The sequence below is a fragment of the Carassius carassius genome, chromosome 31, assembly GCF_963082965.1.
Source record: "Carassius carassius chromosome 31, fCarCar2.1, whole genome shotgun sequence".
Classification (NCBI taxonomy): domain Eukaryota; kingdom Metazoa; phylum Chordata; class Actinopteri; order Cypriniformes; family Cyprinidae; genus Carassius; species Carassius carassius.
Window position 1 is genome coordinate 8038059 of NC_081785.1, and position 23649 is coordinate 8061707.

At 40.6% G+C, this 23649-nt stretch overlaps 1 protein-coding gene across 3 annotated transcripts in view; it reads right to left on the bottom strand.

The window, feature by feature from the left end:
- The window catches only part of LOC132111449 (muscarinic acetylcholine receptor M1-like), a 94630-nt gene that overhangs the window by 44770 nt on the left and 26211 nt on the right, over positions 1 to 23649 (bottom strand). For all 3 annotated transcript variants that reach the window (XM_059518749.1, XM_059518747.1, XM_059518748.1), the window contains exon 2: positions 6160 to 6283. The gene's annotated coding sequence lies outside the window, so the exon portion shown is untranslated. The remainder of the gene's footprint in view (positions 1 to 6159; positions 6284 to 23649) is intronic.

Below are 23649 nucleotides of genomic sequence, written 5' to 3' on the forward strand. Positions count from 1 at the left end.
AGAAAGAAAGAAAGAAAGAAAGAAAGAAAGAAAGAAAGAAAGAAAGAAAGAAAGAAAGAAAGAAAAACAATAGTATCTTTTGGCAATGCCATGATTAAGAGGCCATCTACGAGCTGAAGTACTTAAATTAAAAACATTTTAATGATTGACTCATCTTGTATGTATGTGTGTATGTGACGAGTGGGGCGGGGCCGAGAGCCGTGGGAGCGGAGCGAGGCTGGTGGAGTGATTGGGAATGAGCCACACCTGCTCCACTCACCGGTTTCGAGTCCCACGGATGAGCTCTGGAAGTATAAAGAGGAGGAGTTTTGACAGAGAAGGACAAGAGAGGACCAGGCCTGGGCTTTATTTTGTGTTTTTGGTTTTGTTTGTGCGCGAGGGACTGTCGTGCTGTTTTGTTTATTATTAAAGTTTTATTATAAAGCCGGTTCCCGCCTCCTCCTTCCCGTCTTACAAACTGCGTTACAATGTATACAAAGTTTTGGCCAATAAAATACTATCTGTAATTACACCTAAGTGATACCTTGAATACCTTGGTTAGTTTTTATTTAAATTTAGTTAAAATATGATGAAGGAAGTGGCTTTTGCTAGGATGTGACAAGCTTTGATATTCTTTGCACCAACTTATCATAAATCCAAAAATTTTAAAAACACATATGATTATGTTAATATTTCTGTTCATTAGGCTGCTAGCACATTTTAATTCAGGACAAAATTTAAAATCCAAGTACAAAGCATTAAAGTCATTTTCTGAAACATTGCTCCATGCTTGTCAATTCTCCTGCCTCACAGCAGACTGCACAATCAACTGACCTGTTCATTTACCCTAAGAATTAAATGAACCAAGTGACCCCGGATGACCTTTTCGATCCGTTCAACTACCTCGAACCACAGCGTCTGCTCAAGAATTGTCATGAAAATCACAATTGCATGTGCTCTGTGTAATCCTGCTATCTCACGTCTCAGATGAACAAAAGAGAAAGCATCTAGGAGGAGATTCGGTCTGTCAAATTGTGCTCTGGGATCTCTGACAAAGTGTTTCAACTTAATTACCAAATACCGCAGCTGTTTGATAAAACACAGAAAGATAAAAACTCCAGCGAAGGGAGCAGGAGGAAATTGTGACGTCAAACAAAAGGTTGAATAAAAATGGTTTAGACTTCAACTGAGTAAGAAACAGCAGCATGAAACTGATGTGGTTTGAGTGACGGATGTATTGAACATACTTGAAAAACATCATACAAAAACGGCCTTTTGTTAAAGATTTTATGACAAACACACACAATCTTCTCACCTGCACCATAACACCTGCCAAAGTGTGCCAAATTCACACCTGCCAGTCCAGACAAACTGTGTGAATAGACTGTGTGACTGTGTGAATAGAGAAAAAAGGATATGGAGAAAAGATAACAGGTGCAGGTGAAAGCACCTGTGAAGAGGAGGAATCTACCTCTGGAGGCAAAGCATGTGCTTATTCAGAGCAGATTCTATTCTATGCCTCAAGGAACTTCAATTATGACACACACATGCACGTACCATTAACTGTCTGTCTGTCTATCGGCCTCTGATATCAAACGAATAATCTAGCTTCACTTCCCACCATCTGTTCAGTGAGTCGTCCATGGATATGTGGAATATTCAAATGAGCTTTTCAAAGTTTGCTGGATGTCTCTGGTGTTGGACAACTTTGATGGTGTGACCTTTCTTTCATGTCATTTGTGATGTGTTCTTAGTCCATAGGTAACCCTGTTTAACAGGCATTAAGGCTCTTGGCCTCAAAGTTCATGAATTTGATTTTAACTAAATATAATGTTGTCTACTAAGACAAGCTATTCACTATTACTGGCACTTTCTCTATTTTATGAATGGAGTACACAATAAATAAAATAAATAAAAAATAATAAAGTCTTAGACTTTTCTATTAAAATCAATCTCAGGCAAAATAAAATTTTAAACTAAGCACATAAGCTGGGTTGTGTTTTTTTTTTTTGGTTTATTTTTGCTCACTAAATTGGAAAGTGGAAACATATGATGTCTTCCAATAAACGAAGATTAAACTGGCTAAACACAATGTAAAATAAAATAGAAATTTGACCAAATATTGTCTTGTAGTTATTGCTAAACGTAAATACTTCTTCTTGTTTTTTTTTTCAATAACTAAAAAAAAAAAAAAACTACATTAAAAAATAAAACATGGTGAAAAATATCCAGTAACAGGGTTGTGGGACAAAACTGGATATTTCCATTTAATAATAATAATATGCTATATACTGTTTAATGAAATACATTTTTGGTAAAAACAGACATACGTTGAAGGAGGAACCTGGGTCATAACTGAACCAGAAAAAGTCCTTTTGGCTGTCCTCTCATGGCTTATGCCAGTAAACAACCACCTAAAACAATCAAAGTTTAAAATTAAACTAAAACCGCATATCATTGGCAACAATAAACATCTTGTTTATGCATTGTGGTGATGAGCACCACTGACTCATTTTCTTCCGAAAACCTAAAAATCTGCCTTTAGCATGATAAACAGTACAGCACCATTAAACACTGAAAAATGAAACTTGATCTTTGCGAGAGGCAGAATTACCCTCAGATAATCCAAGCGTTTGGAGGCATTTAGGCGCGTCAAGTAAACACTATTTTTCAGCACACTGTGTTCGATGCCATTTACTCATGCAGTTCAACGTGATTATTCCCGCTTTGTTAGAAACGCATTCCTGGCATACGCTTTGCACTGCAGTTCCTGTCGAAGCCAAAAGACAGAGTGTAGCAAGCGTGACTGACATAGATAAAGCAAAATTATTCCCCTTTCCATGATTATCTATTTCAACAGTAGTGAAAATTCTTATGAAGTTGTGGTAGTAGTGTGTGGGTGTGTTTGTGTGTGTCAGAAAGTAATGTCTTTGGGGATAAACTTTCTCCCTGTCGTGCTTAAGAGAACGCTGTGACATGATTGGCTGAGAAGCATGAGGTTCAATAGTGAACATGGCCTTGGGCCAGTGGGGCAAAACTGTGGTATCACGCTTGCTTTTCTCTGATAAAGTTGCTTATGACTGAACCAAATCAACCAGAGAGAGTCACATGAGTCTTCAGCTTTTCAGAAAAATTGGAATTCAGATGGCAGCTGTTTAACATGATCAGTCAAAGGAACAATGTCATACAGAGAATGACAATGAACAATACACCTGTAATACATTAAAACTTCCTAATCATCGGGAAGAAGGAGGCGGGAACCGGCGGACAATCCAATGACATTTTAATAATACAAAATAAACACAAAACAGCGCACCAGCCCCTCACGGACGACTAGTGGGCTCAAATAAAAACCAAAACACAACTAAAAACCCAGGCCTGGTCCTCTCTCGTCCTTCACTGTCGTCGCTCCAGTTTTATATCCTTCCATCTCCTATGTGGGACTCGAGACCGGCAGTGGGTCGCAGGTGTCACTGATTTCCCAATCATTGCCGGCCTCCCTCCTTGTTCCCACGTCCCTCGGCCCCGCCCCACTCGCCACAACACCATAAACAGAGAATGATTAGCTACTAAGACATGCATGTTTCTAAATGAACAAATTATGAAAGCACAAAATGTTGACATTTTTAAAAAGCATAGTTATAATAAAAAAATAAAAACCACTGAGATGTTTTTTTTTCTTCTGCCTTCTTGCCTTCTTTCTTCACACACAAAAAACATTTCACTAAAAAAGAAAGTCATGCAAGCTGGAACAACGTGAGTGTGAGTGCATGATTTTTAATTTCTGGATGAACTATTCCTTTAAGTTAACTTCCATGACACATTTGCCGATAGCATGTTCAAAATCACATATATGCAACCTCACACACTTAAACTTTACTCTATGGTGAGTGTGATGTGTGACAGGCAGGTATAATACCCTACAGCCTGTATAAGCAGCCAATTAAATCCCTTTGCAGACTTGTTCACCCATCAACAGCTCACCATCCTTCGTTTTTGCTCTATTGCACTTTGCCCCTCATTGCAATCCATCTTTCCCTCTCTGTACTGGACATTTTCTACCTCCCTCCAGTCTTCCCCTTTCAGAGTGGTAATTAATCCCTGATAGTGGATGAACCAGCACACACACATACACACCCACCTGGAGAATCCAGACAGGTGCGGGGGAGGTCTTTGTATATCAAATGAGATCGTGCAGCTTCACTTCAGATATGAGAAACAATGCTGGGGTTTTTTTGTTCCATGCTATCAGTAACTAGAGGCAATGGAAGCCCAACTTATATCAGCCTCAAATGGAGCTCCGTGCTGAAGCCTTAATCCCTACAGAAAACCAGATACATGGCATTCTTATCTGTTTGAAGCACAGGACAACTTTGCAGAAAGTTCAGGCTGTATCTCAGCATGGACAATGTACAAGATAAGACAACGATGAAGAGAGACACTCAAAGTTTCAGTAAAATTGAAGGTGAAAGTGGTCAGGACAGGGCTGGATGATACAGGTACAGCTATAAAAAAAAAAAAAAAATCATCATAAATCTCATCTATTACTATCATCCAGCACACAAACAAACACATATGCCACTCTATGTAAAGTCATGCACCTTGGGTGGTGTTAATGATGGGTCGAATTTAGGGATGGGACGATAACCGGTTTTATTGATAACCGTGATAAAATGTGCTGAAGGTTAGTAATATCGTTTAAAAATGAATTATCATTAAAACAGTGTTTGATTATCGCGGTTTTAATAACTCACTATTAAATCATGTCCAGCCAGCAACAGTCTGACGCAAGCGCAGCGCACAATGTTTTTTTTGTTTTTTTTTCGAGAAGGAATGGCGAAAGTCAGTGACTTTTCTATGCTTTTCTATGCTTCTACACTTTTCATTGTAAGGAAGGAAATGCCACAGAATTTAATCTTTCTTTAAATTAAGTGCATAGAGTTGCTTGTTTTATTAGTTGTTTGTTGATTATTAAATATAAAACTTGCTGAAATGTTTTCAGTGTGAGCATCAACTATTTTTGAACACTTTCATCTCGTTTCAACAAAACCGTGATAATATTGATAATCGTGATAATTTTAGTCACTATAATCGTGATATTAAATTTTCATACCGTCCCATCCCTAGTCGAATTTGATGTTCAGGTTCAATGATTATTGTGAGAGATCGAAATGTTTCATTCTCCAGATGTGACAGGACCATAATTACAGTAAGCTCCTAAGATTTCAGTGTCAAGCTGCTAATCAGCAGAGAGAGAGACATTTCTGACAGGGAGACAGTCACTACTTTGGATTTGAACATACAACACATTATTAACGTGTTACCCCAAAGAATATTTACACACCTCAATCATTTCCACAAATGCACACACTAGTGTTAAAAAGTTTGAGGCCAGTATGATTTTTTTTTGTAATTCAATCATTTTTTATTTTTATTTTAAGAAAATAATGCTTTTATTTGGCAAGGACTCATTAAACTGATCAAAAGTGAAAGACAATGTCACAAAAGCATTTCATGCATTAAATGCATCAAGGTTTCAACGCAAATAATAAGCAACTGTTTTAAACATTGATAATAATAAGTAATGTTTCCTGAGCACCAAATCAACACATTAAATGGATTAAATTGTATTTTAATATCTAATAATATAAAAAAATTACTGACCTTAAAGTCTTGAACCGTCCTGTATACATTTCCCCTCAACGTTTTTTTACCGTTTAAATACATTTTATAACATTTTGAAACATTTGTTGGCTGGATAATTTTTACTAATCTTTAAAATAAATATCATTGCATTACATAGACAAAAATATATAATACAACCAGGTGAAATTACTTCATTTTACAGCTTCATTTTTGTAGTCCAAATACTTTGTCCACTTATGATAAAAGGAGATATTATTAAAAAAAAAAATGCCTTTCTTTACACAAAAATACATGGGAAGAAACACAGTGGGAATCAAAGTCAGATTTAAACAACATGAAAATTAAATTATGCAACAAAAAGTCTCCCTCACTGACCTCCCTCTTCCTTCACTCAAATGTATATGACCTTTAATGACCTTTCAGTAATAATCAGCTCAAAATGAGTTGTCTGCATCAGAATCGGTTATTTTCGTAATCATTACAAAAACTGCTTTTCAACAGTACTGTGTATGGGCATTAATATTGTTTACTCACCCTGTAGAGTTTGGATTGGGGCAGAGAGGTTACCTTCTGACAGGAGGGTTTAGGTTTACCTCGACCTGAGGCTTCGGTTGGCATGGAGACACAGGGCATCAGTCAGGTTCATGCTGTCCCGGACCTGCAGGCACATAAACAAATTTAGACCTTAGTTAGACCTGTTTCATCCCCAGTCTAAAGAAGCACTATGCAATCTGCATTCAGACATTCCATTCAACAAATGAATAATTCAACTTTGATCTGTAAGAAATGTCACGAATGTAATTTTAGGTACAACTGGCTGAACACTTGACAACAATTCAAAACTTCAACACATCTGAAATAACTTGCTCCATCAAAAGCTTATGAACAAGTTTGTCATGGGCTGCTGTTTGATTTAATTCTAGAAACCGCTAAAGCCACAGAACGAGTCGAGGGATACAGTGTCTCAAAGCATCTTGAAAGATTTCCAAACCATTCGCCTTCATGTGACAGTGCCCTGAATACACAAAAACCATGTCTGTTGTTTCAATAGGCCACTAAGATCAGTGATGTTATTCTTGAATTCACTGTGATCCTAGTCACAGCCATCAGACGACATGCTCACAGACCGTTCACTAAGGCTACGTTCACACTGCAGGGCTTAATGCTCAATTCCGATTTTTTGAAAAAATATGTTTTTTTTGCAAGGCCGTTCACATTTCGAATTAAATGCGACCTTTTGTGATCTCCTGTGTGAACGTGAAATGACCCAGAAGTGACCCTCATGCGCAGAAGAGTACTCAACGCTCAACGACGTCACTCGTTGTTTGCGGAAGTAACGTTAAACATGAATGTCAACAACAGTGTAGTCAACAGCGGAGCTCTTTTTGCAATATTAAAGTTATTTTCCCAACGGAGCCAGCACAATTACAATCTTCTCGTTTTAAGAAGAAAATTAAAAAGAAGGAGGAGAGCAAGGTTTTTGGCCATGGCATTTTGTGGAGCAGTGTTAGCAACGTCGGTACAGAGAAACGTGTGGGTGCGGAGTCGCAGCCAGGAGTGGTGGGATACTGATGTGAGTGGCTTCACTAATAGAGAATTCATCAGTTTATCTTCTCGTTCCCGCCTACTTCAATGCAGACGTATGACGTTTGTTGCGTTTCAGTGACGTACGGGTCGGATACATGTGGCCTGGCCGTTCAAGAGGGAGGTCGCATTTCAAAAGATCGGATACGTATCGGATTCAGGACCACATACCCAAGTGGCCTGGGTCACATTTGAAAAGATCGGATCTGTGTCGTTCAGACTGTCATGAAAAGATCAGATACAGGTCGCATAGGGGCAAAAAAAATCGGAATTGGGTCGTTTCAGCCTGCAGTGTGAACGTAGCCTAAATGTCTGTTGCATACTGTATATACTGCACGCAAAAACTGCATTATCAAACTAAAATCACACGTTTCCTAAAATATGATTGGCTGGCTCTTACACAATTTTCTGGAAAATATTATAACTTTGCAGTTCTTTGCCAGGTACCAGGCTGATACAATGGAGCTAGCACAAGATTCGCCATGGGTATTTCCATGGGTCCATGGTCCATGGCATTAACTCTTGAAAGATATTTAAGTTTTTTTTTTTTTTTTTTTACTTAGTTATAAGCTAAATTTACAAGTATTTAGTATTCTATACAGTATATCCTATTCTTAATATATTAGCCTCTATTGGCCACAATTAAATGATACTTAAAGCATATGTTTGTCAATTTTCAACCAGTTAGTAATATATGTAAATGAACAATGTGTACGCTTTGTCAGCGTTACCTGCATCTAGATACTTAGTGACTCATAACACATAATTTTTGTCAAAACTGTAGATAGAACTAGCATGTAGATACCACGTATGGGCAGACAGATTGACAAAGGGGCGGTGCAAAAATCAAAGGTGCATTATGTGTGTTGAAGTTTTTGGCATAAAAGAACACCACAGCCTTTTTCTTTTCTTTTTTTTCTGATCATATAGCAATCATTTTAAAAGTATGTTCAAGTTTGTACTTCATAGACAGCCAAGCTTTATTAAAAGCCCCCTTTGATAGCAGCAAATCCCCCCTTTAAAATCACCTAATGAGGAGCAACACTAAATGGCACATTAGATTCAGTGTTTCCACCAAAAAAAGGTAGTTACTCATTAATAAAATAAAAAAAAAGGACAAGAAAATCTCTATATCAGTTCCTAAACCCTGCTGGTCTCAAATCAGAGACTGCTAACATTAGGTGCAGAGGGGATTGCTCAATACGAGCTTACTAAGAGTTTTAGATGTTGTAATTTCTGACCTTGCATTGAAACAAGACACTGGATATCATACTTTGGATATTAAAATGTGGTCTAAACCTTAAACGCTATAATGTGTTATTGTGTTAAATCATCATTCAGCAAATATGAAGCAATTCTGAGAGCAGTTCACAGTATAGAAAATCCAGCATGATTTTGGTAAAAAATTAATGTACATACAACCTCATTCAATTTTACAATGAGGGATGTGATATGAGAGACATTAAATATGCACCTCAATATCAGACAAATATTGCTCCATTTTAGGTGGTATAAGTATCATTTGTTACTCATTAAAAAGGAAGCGATGTGGGAATGAGTCTTAATTAAAGGAAATTCATTAATTCACACTTATCTAAGCACCTCATTGATTAAGCAACATAAAAAAACACAATTGCATTTGCATGCCTGCAGTGTGATAACATTCAATTTGTAATAGATATACAGACAGGTAGATTATTATTATTATTATTATTGTTTCGAGAGAATTACAACTTTCTTTGGCCTTTCTTTGAAAGCAATTCTTTCTTACTCTCCGACTATGTGAATGTTACGTAGGGTATAAAATCAACATAGCACAATGGCCCTAAAGAATAAGATAATAGAATAAGATAACAGAGAAACAATGAAATGGTTTCAAATAATAAAGATCAAGAATGAGGGAAAACAGAAAGAGGCAGATAAAGAATACATCAGCTATCAAGTCTCTTAGCATGCAAAATGTATGAGTATCTCCCCTTTGTTTAAGACCCTGTCTGAGCCAAACAATAGACCACCAGTGCTGAAAAAGAACCACTGGAAATAATTTATATAACCCAACAAAGACAGTTCCTCCATAATGACAGAAGCATCCACTGTGGTAAAACGCATGCGGTATGGTCTTATCTAACAGTCACATCCATACAGCTGCCTTAATAATGCCCGCAAATTTAATTGATTATGTGCTAGAAATAATGAATTACTATCCTTTCTGTTTTGTGACTTTGTCTTGTTAACTTTTTTACATTTAACATGACACAAGCTGTAAGCAGCAGATGCGCGCAACTTTTTCCAAAGGGTAGGAGTGCAGTGCTCGCAATACTAACAGATCTTGTTGTAAATAATGAGAGAAGAATAATAAACTCCTCTCTTCTTCTCTCATTTGAGCATTGGAAAGTCAGATTTATTCTAGCATATCAGTTCATCCTAAATGGTCTTCTCTCTCTCTCTCTCTCTCTCTCTCTCAAATATGACATTGGAATGTTCCAGGTCATTCATCTAAGGATTTATTTTGCAATGATGATGGCTGACTGCTTATTAGTGAATTTGCTTATAATGTGATTAATTTGTTTCATATTTTAAATAGACTGACATAATTCGGCAGATATTGCACAATATTGCTTAACCTCTGTTAACCAATTTTTGGTATGTGTAAAATCCGCAGCATCTGAGAATGAGACTTTTACTGAATTATGAGCAAGAAGAAACAAACGGCTTTATTAAGGCACGACAGAATTCATTTCATCCTTCCATCTGAACACAGATTATACTTGCACGAGACACACCTTGTATGCAACAGGGTGTTTAACAAATTACTTCGGACACACAATTTCTGTTCATGTCAGACCTGAACAAAAATCTGCTACAACATGGAACCCAACAAACTGAGCATGACACCACAAACTGAGCCAGCGAACGAATAAAACGAAGCGAGTATGTGTGACACTTGTAGGCGAGCAGATTTATTTGAAATTCACCTCATTATTTAGAGTGGCCTGTGTCCTTGTAACACTAAAAGACAAAGCATCAATTTTAATGGTCTAATATCAAGAGAGATGAGATGGTATGTTTTATAAAATGAGCCTCTCAGTTAAGAAGTGTCTGTTTGTAATGTAAATGGCATTAATTTTAGAGAATTTTGTTTTTCTTATTTAAAGTTGTGTTTAAGGTAAAAGATCATTGACTGGGTTTAAACATACATCCATGAAGTCTCAGATGGGACAAATCTCACCTGTTCTCATACCATTCAAATGAATAGTCATTTTACAATGATCAGCCAATGGTGTCAAATCCCGCCTACTGAGGTTTGATTGACACCCTCTCATTAGAATGCTGGGCTAAGGAAAAATAAATACTGAACTATGATTAAAAATAAATGAACGCCTAAAAGAAAAGATGTCAACTTTCAGTTTAGCATTTCCTAACATTTTTCTATTTTCCCTAGCATTCATTTAATATTTATTTATTTCCTCACACATTTTAATATTTATCTATTAATTTATGCAGGAATTTGGGTATTTATGTATTTATTCATGTATTTATTTGCATATTTAATAATATATTTATGCAGGAAATGTGGATTTATGTATTTATTTATTTGCACATTTATTTATTTTATATTTTAGCTGGTTTCGTCCTATATAAAAATAAAGTTAATTTTTTTAAATGCATGTTTGAAGAACCCTGTAGAACTTTTAACACAAGCCACATTTACAAAACAGGTGCAATGCAACAAAAGTGCTAAAAGCTTGTAAATCTTTACCATCTACACCAAAAATCAGAGGGCTAAAGTCCCATTCCTCATTTATATTGAACATAAAAATGTATGAAGTTAAATTTACTGTGAAAACATTAGATATTACAAGACAAATCCCTTACGTTCCAAAAGGAAATCCATAAAAGGACTCGTCTACTCATTGCTCTGATTAGTTATGATTTTGCTGCACTCCACAGTATTTCCGGTTTTAGTATGGAAAAACTGCTCATCTTATCACAGCGGGTTAAGACACTGTGAGACTGCTGAGATCTCAGGAATGCTGTAGGAACCTGGAAATCATAATCAGTTCATTCATCTAATTGACAAAAATTGCTGACTACAAACAACACTTACAAATTGCAAATTGTTACCCAAACCTACAAGTTTGCCATGCTAATTCATTTGGTTTGAAACCAAAGCAAGCTCAAAAACACACAATGAATGTGTCCTTTGACTGTGTGTGCCAAAGTTTTATTACTTGTTCACCTTTTCTTATTACTTGTTGATTTATTACTTGTTCATCTTTTAGATTAATGTGGACATGTCTCTGGCCTTTTTTGGTTGTCAAAGCTCATTCAACTGACCCTATCACAACCCAGAGTCTTTGCCAAACGAAACATGGCTCACATCACGGGTGAAGTCTTATGTTCAAAGTGCCATTCATGACTAATTGCCACAACAATCATGGTGGAATCTGAGAAATGCTTTGTCATAACAAACACAAAGTAGTTCTGGTCTATAAAAACAATGACACTTCTTTATACGAGGGCCAGCTATAGTATACATAAAACAAAATCAGCATCATCTTTAAAGCATCATGGATGAGAGAAAATGCAAATCACTAGACCTGTATGAGACAACATGCACAACAGGTTTAGTACATGTGGCTCAAATGTTAAGTGGGTTCTGGCACGCACTTGTGTTAAAAAAAAAAAAAAAATGCTTACGTGCATGTTCCAGTGATGGATGAGAAAAGGGGGCAGAAGTCTTCCTTGTTTGGTCAGCTGGAATAGGCACAGCACAGTAAGGCCGGGGAAGGTTTTTGTTTTCTTCTGGCGAGCATGATATATGTATATACTGTATGAATATTGAAGATGATTGGGAATTCTGCTGCTCCAGGGTAATGTTGCCCGTCACTGCTAATCTAGGATCAGATTCCCCATCCAAACTTCAGCGGCTAAAGAAAATTGTCTACATTGACTTCTGCATGAATGCAATGAGAAAATGTCTTCATTTTTTAAGTGACAACACATATTTAAAACAAAAGAAATCAGTGCAATTTGAGAATTAAAATATTTAATTATGGTTTAATTCGAAAATTTAAATTCAAGTATGTAAAAACTTTCCTTTTAAACTACCTTCACATCCACATTTAAATCATTATGAAACGAACCTTCAATTAGCTCAAATGAGGTGAATTTGGTGAAAATTTATTCACCTTGTGAAGCAGACATTCTCAAAATGGATCCCTGCTTTCTAAAACCTAAAAAATAAAATAAAAGTTGATTCTGACCAGTGGCAGCTCGTCGGGGGAGAAAGGGGAGGCACAGCTTCCCCAAAATGTTGAGGTGAAAATGAAGACGATTTAATGTTAATGAAATTCACAATTATACTCAGTTCATGTCTCAGAATGTATATACTTTTTGTTTGTAATTTCACAGTTGTAATACCATTATGTGAAAGCACCGCTTTTCTATCGCGAATGTGCCGAATCTGTTGATGTAATTACAAGTGCAGTGTTAGAGAAGGGGACGGGAGACATGAGCTCTCATGCCTCCGTTGTTAAAAAAAAAAGTTAGCCAATCAGCATTGAGTGTTTCAGTGCTGAGGAGTGTTGAGAAAAGGAATACCACAGAGGAGGCTAGCTTCCCTTCTGGTTGGTATATCAATCAATCATCATAGAGACGTAAATTACGTGCTTTTAGTTTGAACGTCTCCCGTAATGGCTGGGCTGATAATTTATGCAGTATTTATGATGAGTAGCGATATTAAATACTTGATTGCCAACCGATTTTCCAAGCTGTCATTCAAACAGTATATATACAAATTAAAAATAAAGGGAGCTAGAACTATGGGCTACAGAAGTAAGCCTAATTAAATAGCACAACACGCAGCTCTCTTTTAACAGACTTTTAAGAAGGGATGGATTTTTGTTTCAAGTGATAGGACAGGTAAGTGAATTTATTTTATCTTGCTGTATGAGTGTCGTTTTCTGACTAAAAGCCACTAAAAAGCCATTTTGCAGTGGTTAAGCAAATAATAATAATAATAGGGAAGTCGTGGCCTAATGGTTAGAGAGTCGGACTCGCAATCGAAGGGTTGTGAGTTCGAGTCTCGGGCCGGCAGGAATTGTAGGTGGGGGGAGTGCATGTACTGTTCTCTCTCCACCTTCAATACCATGACTTAGGTGCCCTTGAGCAAGGCATCAAACCCCCAACTGCTCCCCGGGCACCGCAGCATAAATGGCTGCCCACTGCTCTGGGTGTCTGTTCACAGTGTGTGTGTGTGTTCACTGCTCTGTGTGTGTGCACTTCGAATGGGTTAAATGCAGAGCACGAATTCTGAGTATGGGTCACCATACTTGGCTGAATGTCACGTCACTTTCACTAATAACAATCAGCATAGATCCCCAGACCAATACAATTAGTGTGCCTCCTCTATTTTAAAACCCATGAGCCGCCACTGATTTCTGACAATGTCAGTAGTGACTTAATATGATTTTGGTGTATAATGAGGATTTTACTGTATTAGGCAAGATTATTCAAGTAAAAACAAATGCCTATATATGTCTGCTTTTGAGTTACTTAATTACCATTGTGATGCTAGTACTCATCATACTGGTGTATATAGCAATATTAATAAATAATTATACTGACTTCAAGCTAGTTGTTTATGTTGGTTCAATTTGCTTTGCAGAAAAACAATGAGGGCAAATCAAATGTCCAATTGTGTCCTGCAGTGTTGTGTTAATACTCTGACAATAATAAACTAAATAATACTATGACAGTATATATATATATATATATATTAGTTTGTTTTATTAATAATTTGATTCTCTTAAATATATATTGTTGGTTTTCAATTTCATTTTAGGTTTTAGTAAGTGTATGCTTTTGTCATTTATTATAATTTTTTTTTTATTATTATCATTTCTATAGTTATATCATTTTTCATTTCCACTTATTGTATTTTTATTTCAGTTTTAGTTTAAGAAATGTTAGTACTTCAAATTTAAATTTCACTTGATTACCTATAGTTTCTAATTTATTTTTCTCAATGTAAGATATAATATGTATATTTCAATAAAAATATTTGTTTTAGTTAACAATAACAACACTGCTGTGTCCAGCTATCTGGATAATAATCAGGGCCTCCCATCCACTGTGACTGAGATTGAAGTAATGCTTAAGAAAAGCCTGTTTATATGTGAGTGGCGTTTGGCTAATAGGGCAAGGAGAAGACACTAGTAGGTCATGAGTCTTCAGTCTTGGAATGGAAAATAGGAAAAGCCTGCCAGATGAGAACTGGAGCTCCTGCAGTTCGAGTACAAGCTGTCTACACTCTCATGAGAATGAGTCTAAGCACATACTGTATAAACAGGTTCACACGACTTGGGGTTACCTAAGTCTGTAAACATGTCACCTACAACTAGCTGATGATGACCTTTTACGAATTTTCCCAATACTTTCAAAAGTTTATTGAAAAAAAAGTGCTATTTTCAGTCATCCATGAATTTTAACCTAATTTTAACCTGGGGAAGTCATGGCCTAGTGGTTAGAGAGTTTGACTCCTAACCCTATTTTTGTGGGTTCGAATCTCGGGCCAACAATATCATGACTTAGGTGTCCTTGAGCAAGGCACCGAACCCCCAACTGCTCCCCGGGCGCCGCAGCATAAAGACATGATAAATCAGACAGAGATTTCTCCTTATGAGAGACAAGAGGAAACACAAAGACAATGATGTGTGCCTACTTTCAGTGGCCTGTTGAATTGGGTGAATACATTTTCATATTCTCCATTACAATATGCTTGTATTATTCAATACAAAAACTATTGCACAGTCTTGCTTTTGCTTTATATTAAACAAAAATAATTATTATTGAGTTTAACTAGAGCTATCAATGAATCGGTTTTGTTCAACTTAAAGTGAAAAAAAAACTGCTTCAAAAAAACAAACATTTTTTCTATATATATATATATATATATATATATATATATATATATATATATATATATATATATATATATATATATATATATATATATATATACACACACACACACACACGAAATACATTCCGATTAATTTTATTAATTTACTGGATTTTTACTGGGGTTTTTAATTGATTAACTGCACTGTAAGAAAAAAATACATTTAGAAAAACTGATGTACTCATTATCTGCCAGTACTTTATTCATAAAGTAATACAATTTATAACACAGAAAAAACACTTTAAAATATATATACAGAGAATTCCTTTATATTAGCAAAGAACACTGGATCTTATTTTTTCTGGCTTTTTAGAGTGTGCTCAAAAAAAATTTTTTATAAGATTTTTTTTTCCAGAATAATATATTCCAGAACATATTTCTGTAATATTTACTTAAACATTTCATTAATTTTAGAATTTTACATTGATATTAAGCTGTGTGTTAATTTGATATTTATTCGTATAATTTGTCTATTGATGAAAAACACACAAAATATTTTGTCCTTACAGACTTGTTTTCTGGGTTTGTAAATTATGATTCCAAAGACACTCTAAAGTGGATGCACTTACTTATTATATTGGCAGGAAATCATAATAATAATAATAAAAAAAAGATTTAAAAAAAAAAAAACTCACATCTGCTGTTCAGCATTGCAAGAAATGTAAAATTAAATTTTCTCTGACAGAAATCATAACGTTGAAAAGTCCAAAAATAATTTTTATAATTGTATACAGGCACACCTACACAAACAAATACGATCAAAGTGTGCCTTTGACACAATTACTTCCACAAACATTTAATCTTTTCAGGCATTTCTCCCATTGAATGTATTCTCCTTCCCTTGAATGCGGTTGTCAGGATGACATTGTTGACAGCCCTAAATAAACGGCACATAAAAATATGGAACAGGCTCTGTTTGCTTACTCACAGTCATGGTCCCACAGGCTGTTCTCTGTACAAGGCCAGCACTCAGAAATCATTTCAGGCTGAATGCTGTAGTGCGTTCACATGCATATGGATTAATGACAATATGTATGTGAGAAAGAATAGGCACACCCCATAATATGAAACACTTAAAAGCCCTAGACGTCAACCATCTCACCGATAAATCAAATGGTTCTTGGTGAGTCATGCATAAAGGTTTTGCAAGTCTGCCATCAAATCCATTTGATTCATGCATGAGTTTAATGAGGTAATACTACAGCAATACCTGCTAACCACAGTCACTGATGACATCACATTACTGATGTAAAATCACTTAAATCAGGCAATGCTAGAGTGCTTTTAAATGCCCAAAAAAGAACATTCACCATCTTAATCAATTTTTTTAAGCAGTCATTGAGCAAATGCGTTTATCCAAAGGCACTTAAGCAATCACTCTGAAACCACCACACCAGAAACGTGCTTCTTTAAACACTTATATTAACTCTTTCATAGCTAAATGTGTGTTATACGGTTATGCTTTATTGATGTAATTATGTGAGTAGATTTTGCTTGATTCAAACAGTTTCTTCCCAGCTAACAAAAATGTGTTATGTTTTGCGAGTGCAATGTATTGCCCTAAAGACTTTCTTTGTAAGTGCATCACTGTATATGCCATTTTTACAAAACTGAGAGACATCAGAATTGTTTTCTAAAGTAACTGACAGGAAGACAGATGCTGTTGAAAAAGCCTATTAAAGGTTCAGGTTGTAGGACCTGCCACTAGAGGACGCACTCCCAAAACAATAACAATCGCGTGGTTTGATGACGCTAAGAAGGCAGTGGAATGATGTGATTTGCTTTCTTCTACCCAACCGCTGATGGACATCAATCAGACGGAAAGATAAATCATGGATTTAATGGATGAGGTAAAGTAAAACACAAGTAAAACAAACAAAACAAAAAAAAATGAGTAAAACAAGCGAGATCGGCATCTCTTTCTAGTTGAAGTTTGTTGTGAAGCTCTCTCCATCTAGAAAATGCAACACCGATATTAATCCTCACTCTCTCTCCTCTTGTCCCAAACTCTTCTTGGGTCTCTTTTCACGATACACTGAAGCAAAAAATTATCCTTAATTTTGAATTATTGTAAAGCGCATTTGCAGCAGCACACAGCCATAGGCGAGACGGCTCGCTCGCTCATTGGCTGCTCTGCGGCAACTGCATAAGCCTATCGAGCGCAGGCTGATGCAACATCAGACCAATGAGGGCGCTCGCGCCCTCCATGCCACTTCCCGCCGAAACGGGTGTGGCCTAGCCCTATAAAGGGAGCTCGAAAAGGCTGACTCACCTGATTTATTTCATCACCGAAGCGAACCAGAGTGAATCATACGCACGGCAGAGAACGCAGTACTCGTTCCCTCTTCTAGAGAGAACCGAGGTTACATTAGTAACCGAGTACTGCGTCTTAGCTAAGACGCTGCGGGAACCCAATGTAAAACGCCGTGCGTGCAGAGATCACACACCAATAAACCTGGAAGCGACGCCCAGGATTTACAGTGCACAATCACCAGAGGGACTCACAGAGAGTCCTTGAACAGGAGGGGGAAACCCTCCGTCCCATATCTAGCAGCGTCCGTAGACGCGGCAATATGACATCACATATTCAAGGCAAGGCCTGACTAATGTGGGAATGTGGGTCTTACGCAATACTGCCCATATAACAGTCAGCAGCGCATCGCGCTTGCGATCTCAGAGTTCCAATCAGGACACTGATTCAACTATACCGACAACAGCTTTGCTTGCAGAGCGGGAACCTCTAGGTTATAGAACCTGATAAATGTAGACGGCGAGGCCCATCCTGCCGCCATACATATATCCTGTAAGGAAATCCCACTAGACCACGCCCACGATGAGGCGACGCCTCTTGCGGAGTGTGCTCTGACACCCAGTGGGCACTGAAGGCCCCTGGAAGTGTAAGCTAACGCTATAGCGTCAACTATCCATCTAGAAAGGCTATGTTTCGAAACAGCCATTGCCTTGGAACGTCCACTGAACGAGACAAACAGCTGCTCAGTCTGTCTGAAGACAGCAGAGCGAGACACATAAGTTCTTAAAACCCTAACGGGGCAAAGAAGACTTGAGTCTCCATCCTCTTCTGACACCGAAAGGGCAGACAGGGAAATAACCTGAGCCCGAAACGGTGTGTTGAGGGATTTCGGCACATAACCGTGCCTAGGTTTGAGTATGACTCTTGAGTCATCAGGTCCAAACTCCAAGCACGTCGGGCTCACCGAGAGCGCGTGCAGGTCACCCACATGCTTCACTGAAGCGAGAGCCAACAAGAACACTGTCTTGAATGACAGATGTTTGAGGCTAATTGTTTGGATAGGCTCGAAAGGGGAACCTTTCATGGCCTCCAAAACCGTCGAGAGGTCCCATACAGGGACTGACGGAGGTCTGGGAGGATTCAGCCTCCTAGCTCCTCTAAGGAAGCAGATGACCAAATCGTTCCTTCCTATTGACTGACCGAGCGTTGTCTCAGAAAACGCTGCGATAGCCGCCACGTAAACTTGAGCATGGAGGGGGCTCTGCCCTTATCCAACAGCTCTTGTAGGAAGGAGAGAACCTCCGTCACCTCACAATTAAGGGGTGAACGTCCCCGAGCTGTGCACCAGCTGGAGAATACTGACCACTTCGAGGCATATAGCCATCGAGTCGACGGAGCTCTAGCCTGAGTGATAGTATTTAGCACTCCCACTGAGAGATCAGCGGGTAACCGTTGAGCGCCCACACATGGAGGGACCACAACTCCGGTTGAGGGTGCCAAATCGAGCCCCTGGCCTGCGAGAGGAGGTCCCTCCTCAACGGCACTGGCCACGGGGCAGCGTCTGCTTTTCCGCCCGAGGTCCATTTCCGCCCTGCCAAATCTCTCCCACAGCAGCCGGACTGTCTGTGGGTGTAGAGACCATTTGCCCATGGGAATGTTGTTCCTGGACAGTCTGTCTGGACCCAGATTCTGTAGCCCAGGCACATGAACTGCTCTCAGCGAGCGCAAGTTGCGCTGAGCCCAAACCAGGAGGCGTTCCGCCAACCTGTACAGGTTCTGGGACCTGAGACCGCCCTGGCGATTTATGTAGGACACCACAGACATGTTGTCCGAACGGACTAAGACGTGGTGGCCCTTGATTCGGGGACAAAAATGCGTCAGCGCGTTCTCCACTGCCAGCATTTCCAGACAGTTGATATGTTGGAACTTTTCCCGTTCGGCCCACAGGCCAAAGAACGGTCTGCCCTCGAGCAGCGCTCCCCATCCCGAAGTGGAGGCGTCCGTCGACACCACTTTCACTTTCGAGGAAGTCCCCAGGCTTACACCTGATTGGTACCAGTCATTTGCTGTCCAGGGTTTCAAGGCTGTAACACAGCTCTGATTGACCTTGAGACGCAACCGCCGGATGTCCACGCTCTGCGATGTACTCGCGCTTTCAGCCAGAACTGCAAGGGGTGAAGGCGGAGCAGGCCCAACTGAAGAACTGGTGATGCTGAAGCCATGAGACCCAGCATCTTCTGAAATTCTCTGAGCGAAACGGACGCGCCGCAGCGGAGAGAGCTCGCTGCGCGCTGAATGCCCAATGCGCGCTGTGGCGACAGCCGCGCCGTCATGGACTGTGAGTGCAGAGCTATACCCAAAAACAGTATCGTTTGACTGGGGTTCAGCGAACTCTTCGTCCAGTTGACACTGAGACCGAGTTTCTCGAGTTGATCGAATAAAATGGCCCTGTGCTCCACGAGCTCTGATCGTGATTGAGCCAGAATCAGCCAGTCGTCCAAATAGTTCAGCACTCGCATGCCTCTAAGTCTGAAAGGAGCGAGCGCTGCGTCCATGCACCTCGTAAATGTACGAGGAGCCAGGGACAAGCCGAACGGCAGGACTGTATACTGGTATGTCTGGCCCTCGAAGGCGAATCTCAAGTATCGCCTGTGACGTGACGCTATCTGTATTTGAAAATACGCGTCCTTCAGATCTATCGATATGAACCAGTCTCCTCTGCGAATATGCGCGAGGAGTTTCCCGGTTGTAAGCATTTTGAAACTGCGTTTCACCAATGCTTTGTTCAGCTGTCTTAGATCCAGTATGGGTCTGAAACCCCCGTCTTTCTTGGGCACTAGAAAGTATCTGCTGTACAGCCCCCTTTCACGTTGAGCTTGAGATACAGGCTCCACAGCCCCTTTGCTCAACAGTTTTGACCGTAGTTTCGACGCGCGCTAAAAAGCGCGGAGGGCGTCAAAAAAACTGTAGCGAGTAGCCTCTCTTTATAATGTCTAGCACCCAATCCGAAACCCCCGGAAGCGCTGACCATGCGTCTGCATGAATGGCCAAGGGTTGGATGCAATGCGCGCTCTGTTGGCTGGGCAAAGGCAGCACTTCGATGTGCTGTAACATGGGCGTTATGCCTGTGACATTTGAGGCGGGGAGCACGCTGATCACAGCGGGCAGATCGCTCGTCCTCGACCCCGCCATGGTGCTTAACCGAGTGAGGGAGGGCTGAGCGGGTCCCGTGGGACTCGTGCTGTCTGTCAGTAATTGTGGGCTGTAAGCGTGTACATTTACTGCTTTTGACTCGTTGTCTGCCTGGGCAGAACGAACGTGCACGGGTTTCGTTTTTACAGAAACCACATGATGTGTGTGACAGTGTTTGTGGGCACTGAGGAGTGGGCACGTTTACTATGTAGTGCGCGCGATCGACCTGAGTCACTTTTATGGGCGCGAGCCCTGTGTGAAGGGTTGTGCTTATATGTGGAGATGGGCACTGAGCAGTGGGCATCGTCACTACATTTATAGCACCATCGGCCGTGGCCGGGACACCAGAAATTACACTCTTTTCGGGAAATATCTGGGAAGCCGTGATAACGGCTTTTGTGTGCAGGCAAGCGGGCAACTGTACAGGCTTGCGCGTTGCAGAAGACGCTGAGACAGTCACAATTCCTGGAACTAAAACAGCGGCGCTTGGGTGAGAGTTCGGCCGCAGCGGGACTCGTACACCGGCGCTTTCCTAGGAGTGCTAGGATGACTTCGGGGCTTCCGGCCTCACCGTAATCCTCTGCCGTGGTCCCCGCGGCGCGGGGCGACGGCCGGTAGAGCGAGAGCGGGGTCTCGTGCTGCGTTGCTGCCGCTGTTGCGATGAAGCAGCAGGAAGTGGGGGGTGTGGCTGAGAGCTTTGCGGGGCCGGTCTAGCACGACTCGCTGCAGAACCGGAGCGCTTCGGGAGGAAGTGCTTAAAAGCTTGAGACGCTTTCTTGTCCTCGACGAATCTCTCAACGAACTCGTTGACAGAAGATCCGAAGAGGCCAGTGGGAGTCAGCGGGGCGTCGAGGAACGCAGTGCGTTCAGACTCTGCCATGTCTGAAAGCGTCAGCCAGAGATGCCTCTCAGCCACAGTAGCGGAAACCATAACTCGTCCCACGGCCTGTGCAACGACTTAGTAGCGCGAAGAGAGAGATCCGAAGCACTCCTCAAATCCGCGAGACAGATAGCCTCAGGTCCCATATCGTCCAGCTTACGGAGGAGATCACCCTGGAATATCTCCAGCGTGGCCATGGTGTGTAGTGCAGACGCAGCCTGCCCAGCAGCAGAAAAGATCCGCGCAAGCAGAGGGCGGGCAAAGGTGCGTCGCTATCGCCTGTTCCACCGGCGGAAGTGACTGGTAGCCTCTGTTTTTAGCATCATCCAGTGTGGAGAATGCTGGTGAGACAGACGAACAAGTTCGTGCTGAATATGGAGCGTTCCAAGCCTTTGCCACCTCTTTGTGAAGCTCAGGAAGAAATGGGGCGGGCTTTGAGTTCAGAGAAGTACGCTCACCCAGAAGAAAACTACCATCCAGCCGGGAACGAAAGGGGGGCGCTGGTGCAGACCACTCGAGGCCGAGGCTCGTCGCGGCCAGCGTGAGCACTCGCATCAGCTCCTTCTCGATGTCAGCTAGTCTGCTGGGCTTCTGAGCAGAAAGCGCGAGATCCCGGAGCTCGCCCAGCCTTCGCTGCCCGAAGCTAGCAGAGAGCATGTGTCCTCTTCCCCCGACGCGGCCCTGAGATCGACTTCCTCGGAAGACGCGGCGGCAGACAGCGGGCGCTGACCATCGGGAAGCGATGCAGGGGAGGCCGGTGAAGCAGGGCGAACCGGCGAGATCAGTCGAGCTGGAGAAGGTTCCAGAATCCGCTGGGAGAGGTGCTTTTTACGGCGCTGCAGCGCAGCGGGGAATGCAGGCTCGGAGAAAAATGCCAAGCGAGTCCTCAGAGTCACCATTGGCAACAGCTCGCAGTGAGGGCAGCCGCCGTCAGCGAGCGCGAGCGCTGAATGATCCTCACCCAGGCAGGAGACACAGATGACGTGACGGTCTCCCTCGCTGAGTGGGGCTCTGCACGAGCCGCAAGAAGGCATCTTTAAAAAGACGCAGCTCTTTTACGAGTATGTGTCGCAGGGCGAACACACAAGGATACAAGTGAAAAAAGGATATAGGCGCCGGAAAGCGCAGCAGGAATGGCAGTGGAAGGCGGCGTTGGCCAGCGGCTTCAGGAATGGCTCGTCCCACTGAGATGCTATCGGAGGACGCTTGCTTCCTCTCGTGATCCAATGATGCGTGAGCTTCGCTGAAGAGATGAAAAATCAGGTGAGTCAGCCTTTGAGCTCCCTTTATAGGGCTAGGCCACACCCGTTTCGGCGGGAAGTGGCATGGAGGGCGCGAGTGTGCTGCGGCAAATGCGCTTTACAATAATTCAAAATTAAGGATAATTTTTTGCTTCAGTGTATCGTGAAAAGAGACTTTTCCCAGTAAGAGAACTTGTGTTTTACCCCCCTGAACGCGATTTTTAACTGGAGACCCCCCCAAAACACGATTGGGCTAGTTTTGAGTGGTGATTGGGTGGATTTCTTGTGGCAACCCTGTCTTGATCTCGCTCTGGTCGTTTTGTGTGCCTGCTCTTCCTGGAGGAGCGCCCATATAAGGAATCCCGCACTTTATGACATAATAAAGTGCCATGATAGAAAAAACTTTCCGAAACTCATACGAACCTGTTAGGAATGTATTGGGCACAGAAAACTCTGTCATGCATCCAACAAATTTTTTTTTAAACACTGGAAGATCCAGCTCTTAACAGTGAAAATTGTTTTTAAATATAAATATAACATTTTACAAAATAAGAGGCTTATTTGGTTTCAAAATGTTAAACAAAGTTATTATTTAAAATGTTTATTGTTTAAAAGACCAAACATGTTCAAATCTCTGTGGAACATTCTTATTGTTAATATAATGAAGTACACTGGTGGTTATTCTGACATCTGTATGAATTTTAGGGGGAAAAGAAAGTAACTTCAGACATCCCATTTCAGTCTGCAATGAAGTTCATACAAGGTGGGTCCAGATTTTTGGCACCACTATACAAACAGGTTTGGGGTTGATAAAATTTTTTATATTGATTTTGAAAGAAATAATTTATGCTCACAAAGCCATTTATTTAAATATTTGAAATTTGATGCTCAAGAAACATTTCACATTATT